This window comes from Diceros bicornis, chromosome 14, assembly GCF_020826845.1.
Source record: "Diceros bicornis minor isolate mBicDic1 chromosome 14, mDicBic1.mat.cur, whole genome shotgun sequence".
NCBI lineage: Eukaryota > Metazoa > Chordata > Mammalia > Perissodactyla > Rhinocerotidae > Diceros > Diceros bicornis.
This window is the reverse complement of record NC_080753.1, coordinates 7,800,872-7,815,925: the sequence shown is the minus strand read 5'-3', so window position 1 is coordinate 7,815,925 and position 15,054 is coordinate 7,800,872.

Here is a 15,054-nt window from a genome sequence, read left to right as displayed (position 1 = left end):
TTAGATTTAACAATATAAAATTTTTTAAGAAAGAAAATATTGTTTTTTCAAGGACTTTTTAATGGGACGGGAAAATGCTCACGATGTAAAATTCAGTGGAAAAAAGGAAGAGATGCAATTCTGTATGCAATATGATTCCAATTATGCATATGCATGTTGGATATTTGTAGAAATAGACATTAAAATAAATATACCAAATGTTAATTGTACCTTTTAGTTTTTTATTACATTATATGGCTGCCATATTTTCTTAAATGTACAATCTAATAATCTGTAAGATGAAAGTTTTATTACAAAACACCTAACTTGTAGGTAAATATTAACCGTTAGCCCTCTTCACTTCCTATAAACGTAGGCACTGAATATGTTTTAATCATAAAATTTTAGAGCTAGAAGAAATCATAAGCAATCATCTTCTCACATACCTCTATTTTACAGATGTAGAAACCAAGCAACAGATAGTCAGCTGACTTGGCCAGGGTCCAGGATTAGTCCAGACCTCGGACAGGGTCCAGTTCAGCTCAGGGCCCTGCCCTCCCTCTCACACTGACGCAGCCCTTGTATGGAGGGGGAATGCAAAGCCTTTCCCCGACTTTTCAGAACTCAAGTATGTGGGAATTATCATTAAGCAATATCACTCATGAAACGTAAATTTGTAATGCAATAACAATCTAATAAAGCAAATGTTAAAAATTAATATTGGAGAAACTTTATTTTTCAATTTTTTAAAGAAAGAAATAAATAAGCCACAACACACACCCTTGAACTTCTAGGAGGCCTGCTTGAATTCACTTATCCAACATAGCAAAGGCAGCTTGTGACTGCAGTAAAGTCCAGCCTTGCTGCTTTCCATGCTATAAAAATGATACAATATATGTGGCAACTCCTTTAAATCATGCTTGTTTTGACAGGCTGTTCTGAGTTCCACCTCATTTGCACTTTAGTCCCACTTCTGTGCCATGTAGACCCAGGCAATTTGAACAAACACCACATGATCTCAACTGTACCTCCCAGAGAGAGGAAAAAAAATAAAAAATAAAAGAAGAGAAAGATTATTCATCCTGAGGTCTAGTTGCCACCTAACCCATTTCTATTGTTTGACTACTTTTCATTTTTCAAATTAGCTTTTTAAACACTTCTAGTTTTAATTCCTTAATATGTAATATTTGAACTTTCCTGCCCACATTTTCCTCCCTGAAAGATAATTTCCAACCTCCAACCTTCGTTGAGTACCTACTAAGTGCCAGACACCGTCCTCAGGGTTAGGAATACAGACTTAAGTAAAACATAGCCTCTTCCCTCAAGAAGCTAATTGTTTAGTGGAGCAGCTACAAATAAGCTGATGATGGCAATAAGATGCGGCTGGTGCTATAAAGAGATCAGTGATGCTCTGCTCATGGCACTTTTTAGCCCAGGAGTAACTATCAGCTAACATAAACGTCTGGTTCTACATTTCTATCCCTCTCTACAACATCACATCCCCAAGATGCACCCAAATGAAGCCGTGCACATCCCAATCTCAATTCATGTCAAGCTTATATAAGCAAATAGCTTTTCTATCTAAATGTGCAAAAACAGATACTAAGGACCACTTACTACACTTACTACAGACATAATTTCAAAGACTAGAGCATAAAAAATACTCCTGATTTATTTCTACCTTTCCATGAAGTGGCCAGAGAATTAATTCCATGAACAAGGGGACTATGGAAGACATTGTAATTGACTAACCATCATCCTCACCTCCCCTTAGAAACAGAATCTCAATTTTATTTGGGGCAGTAATGTGTCCGGCTCATAAAACTTTGTGAGATAATTGCTTTCCCAGACTCCTTCGCTGTTGAGGATACTAGCATGGCACAGTTCTGCCAATGACATTTCATGGAAATCTGCTAGGAGGCTTCTGAGGATTTTTCAATGTTTGTAAAAAGGACAAGAATAAGGAAAGAGATTCCTTTGCCACTCCTTTGTGATTTGAAAGCAGATGAGATGTTTTGGGATGATGAGGTGACAAGAATAAAGACAAAAGCCAGCATGCTAAGAACACGGGAGGAATGAAATTGGGATGATGAGGTGACAAGAATAAAGACAAAAGCCAGTATGCTAAGAACACAGGAGGAATGAAACCTTATCCTTGGTAACATCATAGAGCGACTGGACTATTGACTGCCTGTCCTAAATTTCTGTTAGGTCAACATTACATGTCCCTATGGTTTAAGCCACTTTTAAATGCCTATTATGTTACTTGCTGCTGAAAGCATTTGTTGTGCAGATCAATATCTGTCTTGTTCGTCTCTCTAGCCTTAGTACCAAGAACAGTGGCTGACATGCAGTAAGTGGTCAAAAAATATTTGTTGAAAGAATAAAAAAAAATAGATGTTAGATCAGATACTAAGCATCATACCTAAACATGTGGGTGGTAAAGATATTTTATTTATTTTATACTGAATTTTTATTTTGAGTATAATTTCTCTGGAAACAAAACGTGCAATTTAATTTTGTTTGCCTTACACTGCTTTTTCCTTGCTGACAAAACTTCAGATTTGTTTACCCTTGAACACACTATCCAAAGGAGGACAGACCCCTCTCCAGTCCCAGAAAATCCATCTTGATTGGTCCAAACCAATCATGGTGATCTCATACCCTTTGCACAATGGTTGACTTATGCCTGCGCACGAGAGGCAATTGTGGCCAATGAGGCTAATTCTGCTGGGTATTTTAAGAAAGGTATTTTTCACTAAGAAAAGGTGGTAAGTGGAAGAAAATGATCCTCTTCTCAGATCTTCGAGTGACGTCAGGATCTGCATCAGCCATCTTGCCAAAATGAAGGCTGGAGCTCGAGGACTCAGCCACCACACTGAGAATGGGAGTATGGAGAGACGGAAAGAACTTGGGTCCTTAATGACATGATTGAGCCAGTCCAGGAACCAAACTCTCTCCAGACTTCTTGCCAAATGATAAAGATACTGTTGATAGAGAATCATTGGAAAAGGGGGATTTTGCCTGTATTCAAATGGGACTTTAAAATTTTTAACAAGGAACACGCATTAATGTATTACTTGTTTAAATACAAGTCAATAATAAATAAAAGAATTAGTGGAAAATCTATTAAATACTAATAGTTTTTGTTCTTTTGTCTCCATCATCCGGCGACTGGTCTTGTTCTTGCTTAAAGTTTCCAAAGAACCGGACCAAAGATGCACAGCAAACAAGTAAAATCCCTGCTGAGCTCTGACTCTTGATCTCTTCTGTCAACGCTGTTCCCTCTGACTTCTCATCCCATGTTTCTTCATCTTGAAGAGCCTTTTCTGCAAGTTGTTGCAGCACTGAAAATCTTTCTTCACTTCCAGGCAAACCATCGAATCATTCAATCTTGTCGTTAGACACTCAGCGTCTCTTCTGTTGTTGTGGCTCGTGGAGGAAGGACTTCTATTGAATAACTGATTTATATTATTTATTTTAATAGTATTCCTGAAAAGTATGGATGAATGTACAGAGGTTCCCTAAAATGTTGAAAAGTTTAAGCAACAAAGCAACATTAAGTTGTGACATTGATAAAACGTGGCATTTACTTGTTTGTTGATTTATTCATTCACATTTCACATGTTCTCCCTTGGTGCTAAAAACAAAGAGCTAAGTAGACACAAGAAAGATCAAAAACCCTCAGGAGCTAGGCAGAGACAAGGACCTGAATAAAGGTGAAGCTAAAAAAAGAATAACAAGTTAAGCTTTATGAAATGGAAGGAGGAAAGGAAGAAAGAAGTCCTAGTTCACAACGTCTTCTATGATTTAGATTTTTTCTCAAGTAAGATATTAGAGCCTAACAGGTTAACCATCTTTTCAAATAACTTAGAAGTAGTATGGTCTGATTTATTCTAAGATGTCCTGTCATTAACTTAAAAATATGTCTTTGAAGAAAAATGTCATAATATTGTGATTTTTTTCCTACAGTTAATCTTTTTTTGTATTTATTTTTATTGGCCCTATTGAAAACCTTGTTTTTTATTACCTTGTTCAAAATCTAAACCATCAGTAGGATAGCAAAGCATATTTTAATGAAGTTTAAACCTGCTGCAACCCTGAACAAGTAGAAGACCGAAAACAAGACTAATCCGCCAGCCTGGCAATTTTCTAAACCTGTCACTAAACTCTGAATCCACCTATTCAAAAGGTCAGCAGAAGTAAGGGCTTCATTGCACAAGTTGATGCCAGTACTGTGTCCTTTGCCAAGAAAGCTTGGTAAAATAAAGGATTCCATTGTTTCAACAGATCGACCTAGCAACTTAGTCAGGCTTTCTTTATACTAATTTAGTTGAAGAGACAGAATAAAGTCAAATAACTGTTTTAAGGTAGAAGAACTTCAAAGCAGTACTTAAAGACTCTAAAGTTTGATAGATCTGGGTTTGAATCTTGGCTCTACCAGCTAAGAGATCTTAGTAAGTCAACTTAACTTCTCTATAACTCAATTTCTCCATTTGTAAGATGGGGATAATAATAGTTCAAATGCTGCAAAGACTGCTGGCTGTCTCTCAGTACCCATTCTCCTCTTCTTCCTTAGCAGTAGAATCTTAATTTTTAGCTAGGCACACAAATAACTGAAAAAGAATCTCTTTTATAAGTAGGTGTGGTCATCTAAGTTCTGGATATATATGGAAATGGTACATGCTGCTTCTGGGAAGTGCCTTTAATGAAAAGAGTGTGACCTCTCCACCCTTCCTTATTCCTACAGCTGGAACATGGACATGATGGCAGGACCTCTAACAGCATTCTTTCTCCATGAGGTAACCTTGAGAATGGAAGTCACAGATGCCAGAAGTATAAGACAGAAAGAGATTGAGCCCCTGCCACCATCCTATACCAGTCCCGGACTGACTACTTCTGGACTACCTGAATAGGAAAGAGAAATAAACCATCTGACTTAAGCCATTGTTTGGGGGTATTTAGTTCTTCTCTCTCCATCAACACTAGTCTCAATTGACAATACACCACAAAGAAAGGTTTGAGAATTAAATGAGATCATGTGCCAGCTATATAGTAAGTACACAACAAATGATGCTTACTATTATTAATAATATTATAATTACTCAAAGATAATATTATGGGCTGCCAGTCCTGGTGGTCTAATGGTTAAGATTTGGTGCTCTCACCGTTGTGGCCTGGGTCTGTTTTCTGGTCAGGGAACCACACCACCCAACTGTTGGTTGTCATACTGTGGCGGCTACATGTTGCTGTGATGCTGAAAGTTACACCACCAGGATTTCAAATACCAGCAGGGTCACCCATGGTGGACAGATTTCAGCGGAGCTTCCAGATTAAGACAGACTAGGAAGAAGGACCTGGCCACCCACTTCTGAAAAATTGGCCATGAAAACTTTATGAATAGCAGTGGAGCATTGTCTGATACAGCACTGGAAGGTGAGAGGAGGGCACAAAAAGACCAGGCAGGGTTCCGCTCTGCCAGACACAAGGGCGCTAGGAGTCGGAATTGACTTGACGGCAATAACAACATCATGGGCTAAATATTCAGAAGAATAAAATGTATCTAGAAAAGCTTACCTCTCAGATCAGTGGCATTAAGGAATTATAAAGACACCTATCAAAGGATAAACTCTCTCCTGGGAAGCAACTTTTGATGTTATTAGAATAAATTACCTACAATAAAGAAAAGAGGTCAAACAGACCTAGAATAGCTCCTAATCCCCATGGTAACCGCATATTTTCTTACATCAAGTGTTGCCTAATGTTGTTGGTCTGAAGGACCCTGAATTTTAATGATAAATTTAAAATGGAAAATAAAGGTATGTACATGTGGTGTCCTGTAAAGCAAAACCCTCCGAATGGTGATGGATCTCCTCATAATAACCTCAAATAACAACAGTAGCACTATGCAAAGAAGAAACAATTTTGGAAATAGAATAAACTCTAAAAGCTCAAAACAAGGACCATTACTGAAAATATACATATACACGTTATAACAAATTAAAAATAGTATATATATGATTTCTCCATCAGAAATTGTCAAGAATCATTTGAAATTACATAATATGTATCATGGATATTGATGAAGAATCTGAAAATTCAGGGGCAGCCTCCCTTCACCCCAATCATAGACTACGTCCAAAATAACATCATAAAAGGTTTCCAATAATGCAACCCAATCGTTTCCCAAAGTATCCATTGACATGATTTTCACCTCTTTTCCTTAATTCTGCTGCTGCCAGAACACATCTTAGATTGCCATTTTACTTTCCCTAATAATTGCAATACCAATTCTGTTGGTTTTATTTACTTTTCTAGTTACTTGTACCTAAACTCACAGCCTAGGTATCTTAAGACCCTGGCAGAAAAGGCAGGAATAAATTTTATAATTGCTAAGTATAAAATTAGCATTTTAGGCATCCCCGTTGTGAAGAAAGAACTAGCAATGGAATCTAACAGTGGTAAAGGATAACGACCATAATCCACCTTACCAGGATTCCTACTTTTTTGGGACTGAGACAAGAAAAAAAAAAGAAGGATGTAGGTATCAGCATCAAAATTTTACAAGTAACCAAATGTAATGCTCAGAGGTGTTAAATAACCTGATCAAGGTCACACAGCTTAGGAGCAGCCCAAACAGGATTTGATTCTAGCTCTTTCTAACTCTATAGTGAGGGCCCTTTCCAGCGAGCCATTCAGCCTCTGCTGTGTACTAACAAGAGAGCATAAAAGCAGGATTTTCCCTTTAATACTTGCAATAGTAATGCAATAATCATGAACGTACCTGGGAAGTTGCAGAAAAGATAAGACAGGGACTCAACATCGAGAAATACTCTTTAAGAGATTTCAGATCAAAGAAAAGGTACTCTTGTGGACTGCTATGTTTTGGGATTTGGTATCTTTCAGATTTTAGAAAGAAAATAAGGCATATATACCGTATATTATGACACACTTCCAGCAGGATCTGGATAAAACCCTATTATCAAACCCATTAATATTTCTGTAGTGAAGCACATGAATATTCACACCAAGAGGGATAAATAAAGACAAAAGTCACAGTCAGTTCAGTAGTTTTCATTGCTACATGAGTTCAGTTCAGGTTTTGAGTTTCTAAAATAACTAAAATTCTAAAATTTCATTGGGTCTGGCCCTGTGGCGTAGCGGTTAAGTGCATGCGCTCTGCTGCCGGCGGCCCAGGTTCAGATCCCGCTGGCAGCCCAGGTTCAGATCCCGCTGGCAGCCCAGGTTAGGATCCCGGGCTCGCACCAACACACCGCTTGTCAGGCCATGCTGTGGCGGCGTCCCATATAAAGTGGAGGAAGATAGGCACAGATGTTAGCTCAGGGCCAATCTTTCTTAGCAAAAAAGGAGGATTGGCATGGATGTTAGCTCAGGGCTGATCTTCCTCACACACACACACTAAATAAATAAATAAATATTATTAAAAAATAAAAATAAATAAAATTTCATAGCTTTTTGGATTTCACAATTGCAGGTAAGGGATGTGGACCTGTACTATGTCCTGTCTCACCAGGTGAGGGAAACTCTAAAGATAAACTTACTGATTGATTTACCAGAATTCAGTTTCCACTAACAGAGTGAAAACATCACATATGTCAACTTTGCCCCATACACTTGGCACAAGATTTTTTCCTGCTTTGTGACTCAGTTACAGTCCATTATGTGACTCAACTGAATAAAAAAGTAGGCCATGAAAACGAAATAAAGGTCAGTTTACTAAAATCCAGGTAAGCTATTAAGCAATTCAAGTGTGACTATTCTAATTGAATGCTAACACTATAGTTAACTTCCAACTTTTACACTTAACTTGCAAATAAACAATTGAGAAAATTAGGAGGTACTATAAATAGATTATTAGTCCCTGAAATTCAGTCATCAATGTACCATTAAGGTCCATCCTGTTCGGATTAAAGACATTTGTTACCATACTTTACTTGACAAATGGACTTGAAATAAACATTCAACACATTAAAATTCAGCAGAGAATCATTTCTACCCTGTAACCACGTAAACCTGTGGAGTGATTTAATGAGCCATCATCTGTCATCTGCTGAGGAGCCTCTATATCTGGATCCAACATATTTTGAAACAGATAAATTTGCAAGTAAGCATATAGTCATCAAATAAAAACTAACCGCTGGATCTCTTACATCACTAGACCTTAGTATTGCATTGATATTTTTCTCTCCTCTTCTGTGTCCATCTCTTTTTATCCTCAATAGTCCTTGATTCTATAACTGGGAATATTTTCCCATTAGATGTCCATGTGATTCTTATTTTTAAATGTTAAAGTATGTTGGCCTTGATCTTCAAGAGATTTATCAATTACTATATCTAACAACTAAAAAAATAGTAAAACACTAAAAATGAAAGTAGACATCCAAAAAAGACTTTGGCACAACTGTTTCCCTTAATGAACTTGTGACCTGTGTTTATGGTATCATCGTCAATGTGACAAAGGTTACTACTCTTCTGAGTTTTTGCCTTGTACACAGATGGTAAAGAGACCACTCAATTAGACCATGTGTGGTAGGGAAGGTGCTGCATGGACAATCAGTTTTAAAACTGAGCAAGAAAAGAAAAAAACAGCAAATAATTTTTCAATTATTGCACAGAAAATAATGTCTGGCTTGTCATACCCTAACACAAAATACATCAACATTATTATTTTATCAGCTCTCAATTCAGTTTTCTTCCCCAATCTAATTCTTTCACAAGCTCACGTAGTGTCAGAAAGAGGCAGCCACCCATCTGGGTAGAAATGCACAAAAGTAGCTAATTGCGTCGAAAACAGAAAAGACACAAGCAACATCTGTAAAAAGGGTAAATGACAGGTGGGTAAAGGCCATAACTAAGTTTCACAAGCATGACCATTAACCACCAAAATTATTTTTTTCCTAAATGAGCATAGTCTGGAAACAAACACAGTATATTTTAGAAACGGCCCCTTGACTATATAAATTGCAAAATAAACGGATATGCCTGCCCTTCACTGCCTCCCCTGCAGGAACTCGTTAATGGTTTAAACCCTGCTCACCCACTTTCTGGCTCCACCAGGCCCCGGTTGCCTTTTCCAGTATTTGTATGTAGAATGGATTCCAAACAACCTTCACACTAGTTTTCAGCAAATAGGTAACTAAAATTTATCTGCATGGGTATTTTACAGAGCACTTAGAGACAGACTGTTAGACCAATTGGAATCTTATAATAAAATTTGCTGATGCAATTTTGTGATTATTTAGATGAAATCATTGATGCCCAAGAGTACTGATTTGTTCAAGGGCACACACTCATTTAGTGGCAGAGCCCACACAGAACCCAGATCATCCAGCTCCCTCTCTGGTGCTCTTTCCCATAAGGCTCCCTCGAGTCAAGTTTCATGCATGGGATCACATCACTCAGGTAGAACCTTTCGGTAAATAGGCGCAAAGTCCTTTGTCTTCCATGTGGGCTCTTCAATTTCCTCATCGCGATCCTACATTTATGCTTCTCTGATTTTAAGGGATTTTACATCACATTTTCTCCAGAGCATTTCAAGAGCTATACTGCAAATTTAAACTATTGTTTCTGCTATTTATTTGAAGTTGGCTGAATAATTTGCATAGTTATGAGGATAAGAGTTCCAGAAACCATGTCCGTGGTATAAGTGGGATCACGACCTATCTGCTAAAAAGAGAAAAAGATGATAAATAAGCAGTCCTTGGAGAAGATAATTCTCATTAGGAGACTCTAGCTCTAACTCTGATGAAATAGGCTGAGGTGTTGTCAAATGCCAGAGCTCTTTGTAGCTCTCACCAAGACTGTTTCCATGACAAGCTTTAGATACGCATGGAGGACAATAGGAAGCGCTTTCTCTTTGAGGTAGAAAAGGATTCCATAAGTTGAGTATTCCCCCAAACTATGTTATTTGTATTAGTTAAAAGAACACAATTGTAATATAGTGTAAAATAGTTTAATGGCTAGAAAACAAACATTTGCTCGTATATTTACTTAGAGCTACTATTCCTTGGACAGCAAGGACAATATCATAATACTGTTTGCTACAGTGGAAGATTTGGTACAATGGGTCCACTTCAATTACTACATAAGGGGCCAGCCCAGCGGCATAGTGGTTGAGTTCACGCACTCCACTTTGGCAGCCTGGGGTTCGAGGGTTCAGATCCCAACCACAGACCAACACACCGCTCATCAAGCCATGCTTTGGCAGTGACCCACATACAAAATAGAGGAAGACTGGCACAGATGTCAGCTCAGGGACAATCGTCCTCAAGCAAAAAAAAAGAAAAGTTACCATGTAAGGGGTTTCAGACACAGAGGTAGTTACATGATCTCCTTTAGAAGACAGAATCAACTTTAAGAATTATCAGAAAACCACCATAAAGTGAGGGTCCAGTATATTTACTTTATTTCACTGTTCATTACGTGCTTTCTCAGGTATTGTAAACATGATGTTTATAAATGAAATTTCATATCAATCTGCAATAAGACCCCTCAAAACAGGGCCAAGACACTCTATCTGCCTAGAGCATTCTTTGTCTGAGTTTTCAGTGTTCATCTGCTCCTAGAATAATCATGTTGTCTAGTTATTCCCAATTTTCTAAGATGTGATTATAGAAATAGTAGAAATAAATTAGATATAGAAAAGACAGAATTTTACCTATAGGCTTTTAATTTGGTTTATAAAGTACCCAGAGGCTTGGGGGACATATTAACAATGGACATTGATATGAAAAATTATTTCACATTCAAGCCCAGTACCTTCTGAAAACTGCCACAGCAGATGTATTTCCTCTAAAAGGACATCAACTTCAGCCTTTGTTTCACCTTCAGTTAATCATGAGGAACTTGAAGGTACTATATGCAAAAGTATTTTGAAAAATACAACAGGTATAATTTAAATTATTATACGTATTTCTTTATGTCCAACCTGTCTCAAGAAAAAAAAGATGTGAGACAACTCATAACTTTAAAAAATACAAAAACAAAATGATTGAAGCAGAAGCCTTGGAGGAGACTGCACTAAATGACCCTGAGCTTCCTGGCAGCCAAAGCAAAGGAGAAATTCAAGGTGTTGTTTTCCTTGTTTTCTCATGTCTTATGAGAGAAACTACACAAATTCACATGAAAAGATAGATTTTTTTCTTCTGCTGGTATTAAATCATAGGAGGAATTACATATGAATGCCAAAATAACAGATACTGAGTATCATAACGATCAAAACTGTCATTTGTGGTTGGTGCAGACGCTCCAGAGGCATTCTTCAAATTAGCATTTCTTAAAGCGGAAAAAAATAAGAAAGCAAAATTAATTCATGAGCGTAATCGTTTGCCTCAGAGAACTAAATTATTGGAATTGAGCATTTCACAACCTCCTGTTCTAACTTGATTCAAGGACTTAGCTTGGAAAACCTAGAGCAGTATTTCTGAAAGTGGAAGATCCCCTGAATCAGGTAATTCGAGGTTCCTTCCAAAAGCGAAGATGGCTGGACCACACTCGACAACTGCTGAATCAGAATTTCAGGTGTGGACCTCAGGAATCTCGATTGCAAATAAGTTATCCCTGCGAACTGTATACATGTGGTGCCGGTTAGTAACAACCTCTCGAGATCAAACCCACCCTGCTCCCTTCGCCTTGTGACGCTGAAGCTGGAGCTCGGTACCCGCGTTTCTCCCTCCCCACCCGGCTCGCCGCTAGGTTCTGCCAACAGGGGGCACCGGGGGGAGACCCCAGACCAGGCGGAAGGAGACGGACCAGGCTGCGGCCGCTTTGCTTGCTGTCCCCGTCAAGGTCACCCAGCTGTGCCTCTTCAGCTTAGCAGTTCTGTTCCCAGTAGCAGAGGGTTCCGGTTTCTCTCCCAGAAGCAGCCCCACGGCGCTCCCCCAGAGCAGCAGCATCTCTGACGGCGGGGGCCAGCTCCACTGGGCCCTCCCCTGAGTTCCCGAGGCGCCGGCACCACCCAGGCGGCTTCCTCTGCTCGGAGCTGCGGGTTCCTGCTCCAAGCTCCTCGGTTCTAAGAGCCCAACCTTCTCCCCTGGCTCCGCCAGGCGCCGGGCTGGAGCTGCCTCCTGCAGTCACTCTCTGGGTTAGGTTCTGTGCCCTTTCCGCCCTCCACTACCTATATAACCAATTCCCTGCATAAATTCTCTCTTAAGATCATTTTTTCCTGACTAGGACTCTGACTGTTCAAGTTTGAGTTCCAGGGCCTTGGCGGATTAAGGAGACAACATACCCCTTAGCCAAGGGATCTCTCAATTACCAATTGTTCGGAGTCCTCTTTTGGTACCAGTAAATAAAAGACTGGTACGAAGAGCTTCAGCTACTACGTTTTGTTGCCTTAAGAAATTTCCAGAACCTTTGGGTTCCAGATGAGCACATAAAGTTGAAATTCTGGTATTAAAAATGAAAATTTCTTATATAATCTTTCCCAGATTCAGAGCTACTCCAGTTCTACATGGAGGGGGCCCACTTATGAGCCTGTGAGCGGAACAAAAATTGTTCTCAGGAAAGATTTTTATTCTTCGTAAGGACTTCCACAGGAAGCATTCCTTGCATTATCTCCAAGGAAAAGACCGAACCTTGGCCTTTCATTTACAGCCACCCGTGACATTATACCTACACTATTCAAACTCATGTCAGTCATCCTTCCTAGAGCGCTGCTTGCGCCTGAGCTGGTTGCTGTTCTCTGCCACACCTTCTACTGGGTGTGGATTCCTGCCTCCCCCCCTTGGCTCAGGCGGCTTTCTCTGCCTGGAGTCCTCACTGCATACGCAGACGCCTAGAACGTGCACATCAGGGGCACTCAACACGTGTTGGAACGGGCTCCCACTGCCTTCCTTCTGCATTGAGCCTTCGAGATTTTTCTGTTTTGAACTGGCCATAGTAGTTACTTTCTGTACACATTTTACACACAGCAAATGTTATCTTGTGAATTGCTTGTATATATGTCCAATCTTCCCTCCTAGATTATAAGTTCTTTAAGTACAAGCCATGCAGCCTATATCCTTGTATCCCCACAGTGCCTCAGACCTTGCATAGAATAGTGACCAATAAATGTTTGTTGAGTGAGTAAATGACCTATGAATGGTTATCTACTTTCTTTGAGTTGTTCCTTTCTCCTCAACTATATTGTAGATGTCTCAAATTCTTTTGCAGATTTAGAAGATATCAAAAATATTCAATATGCCTTATTTTATACTATGTTCACAGGTTATAAAATTTCTTCATTTGTCTAGATCTGCACAATACTTTCCATACATTAACTGTTTAAATTTTGGAGCCAACTTGGTTGAACTATTTTCCCCTTTTACCAAGGAAACTAAGGCTCCGAGAACTGAAGTGACCTTGTCCAAGGTCCCATAATAAGACGGTGATGTTCCTGGAATCAGACGGTGATGTTCCTGGAATCTGATAAGGGCTCTTTCTCACCCAGGGCATGATCTCTCGGGAAGTCAGTGTTTAGACAGCGATGATGACCGTGACAAGCTCACCTGACAGACAGATTGCTTGTCTTCCCCTGCAGAGACTCGCTTCCACACCAGGAACAACCTGGAAGGAGTGACTCACAGTTCCCAGCAGCAGCGCCAGTTCATGTGCTGGGATTCTGATCACAAGTGGAATGATCAGGCCAGGGAGTCAGATTTCTGCTGGATTTAGAAAAGCATCTCTGAGTTCATGAAAGGAGCCCAATGGGTTGGTGACAGTACTTCGGCTCTTGGAGGATCCCCATCCAGCTCTTTACCCCACCCAGGACCATGGCTATGGGAGGAAGAAGGCAGGCAGCAGAGAGGTAAGTGTGGCTTCCCCAGGTCCCCCTCCTTCCCATCCTACAGCTAGAGTGGTCGCTGGGTAACCCAGTCCTATACAATGGTGAGAAAGTCCAGTGAGCCACTGAAATTCCTGCTGGCCCACAACATTTCAAACACACTAGCCACACCGAGGGGCATCGTGCAGATAGTTTGAGCACACTGAATATATTTTCCACTCCTGTCAAGCTCTCTGAAAAATAGGTTAACATACACCTCTGATGGCGCTCTCCACAGAGGACATGGAGTGAAGAACATGTTTTATAAAAATATTTGTTGATAACTTTACAGAGCTTTCAGATAATGTCAACAGGTACCCAGGTCTCAAAAAAATATATTGATATCTACTTTTCCTCTATATAATATTTGATACATAAGATGGCCTTGTTGCAAGACAAACATTAGATTAGAAGAAAGAGGAAACTTGGTAAAGCTGAATTTCTCCATCAGTTCAAGCAGATAATGCCTCTCAAACTTTGAAGCAAAAGAATTGCCCAGATTGTTTCGCCTTCCTCCCCGCCACCTCTGGTCTTCCCTTTCTACCTCTCTCCCTTCTAATTCTCTCCCCTTTCTTTCCTTTTGAGGAGTAGGGGCTTAACCGTTTAAGAAATTGCTTTGTTTGCTGCACTTTCTCTAAAACCTGGTCTGAGGAGTCAATCCTGTTTGCATAAAATAAAAGTTAGAAAACTGAGAGTTTCATGAACCAAGGGTAGAGGGGAGAGTCATGAATTTAACTGCACAGTCCATCGTCTCCAAGTTCACGCTATCGGCAGAAAACTAGGTACCACTTTTCTGAGTAATCCCTCATCCACCCACATCTTATGTTGGTAAAATACGTACTTAATAGGAGTTGGCAGAACCTATCAGAGGACTAAAAATTATAAATTAAGTGTAAAAATATGTCTGCAGTTACAGGTAAGTTAGTATTTTCCCTATTAGAGAAATATGATATTTTGCCATTATAAATGATTATGTCATTTGGCTTTCACCATTGTTTAGGTGCCTTTATAGGATTAAGAGCAATATTTCATTTTCTGACAAAAAGAAAATTAGAATCATGAAGATAAACTGTTGCTGGAGATAGGGCAAGGATAATAACAGTTTAGATTCTTGAACATGAGCGGAGAGAAAATCAATCCAAACAAACCAGCAGAAGGAAGTCAAATTGGAGCCGTGCAAAAGGAAGTAATGGTGAACTGCGCTCGTGAAAACAGCCATGAGGTTACTTTACTTAACACTCTCTTTCATCCAC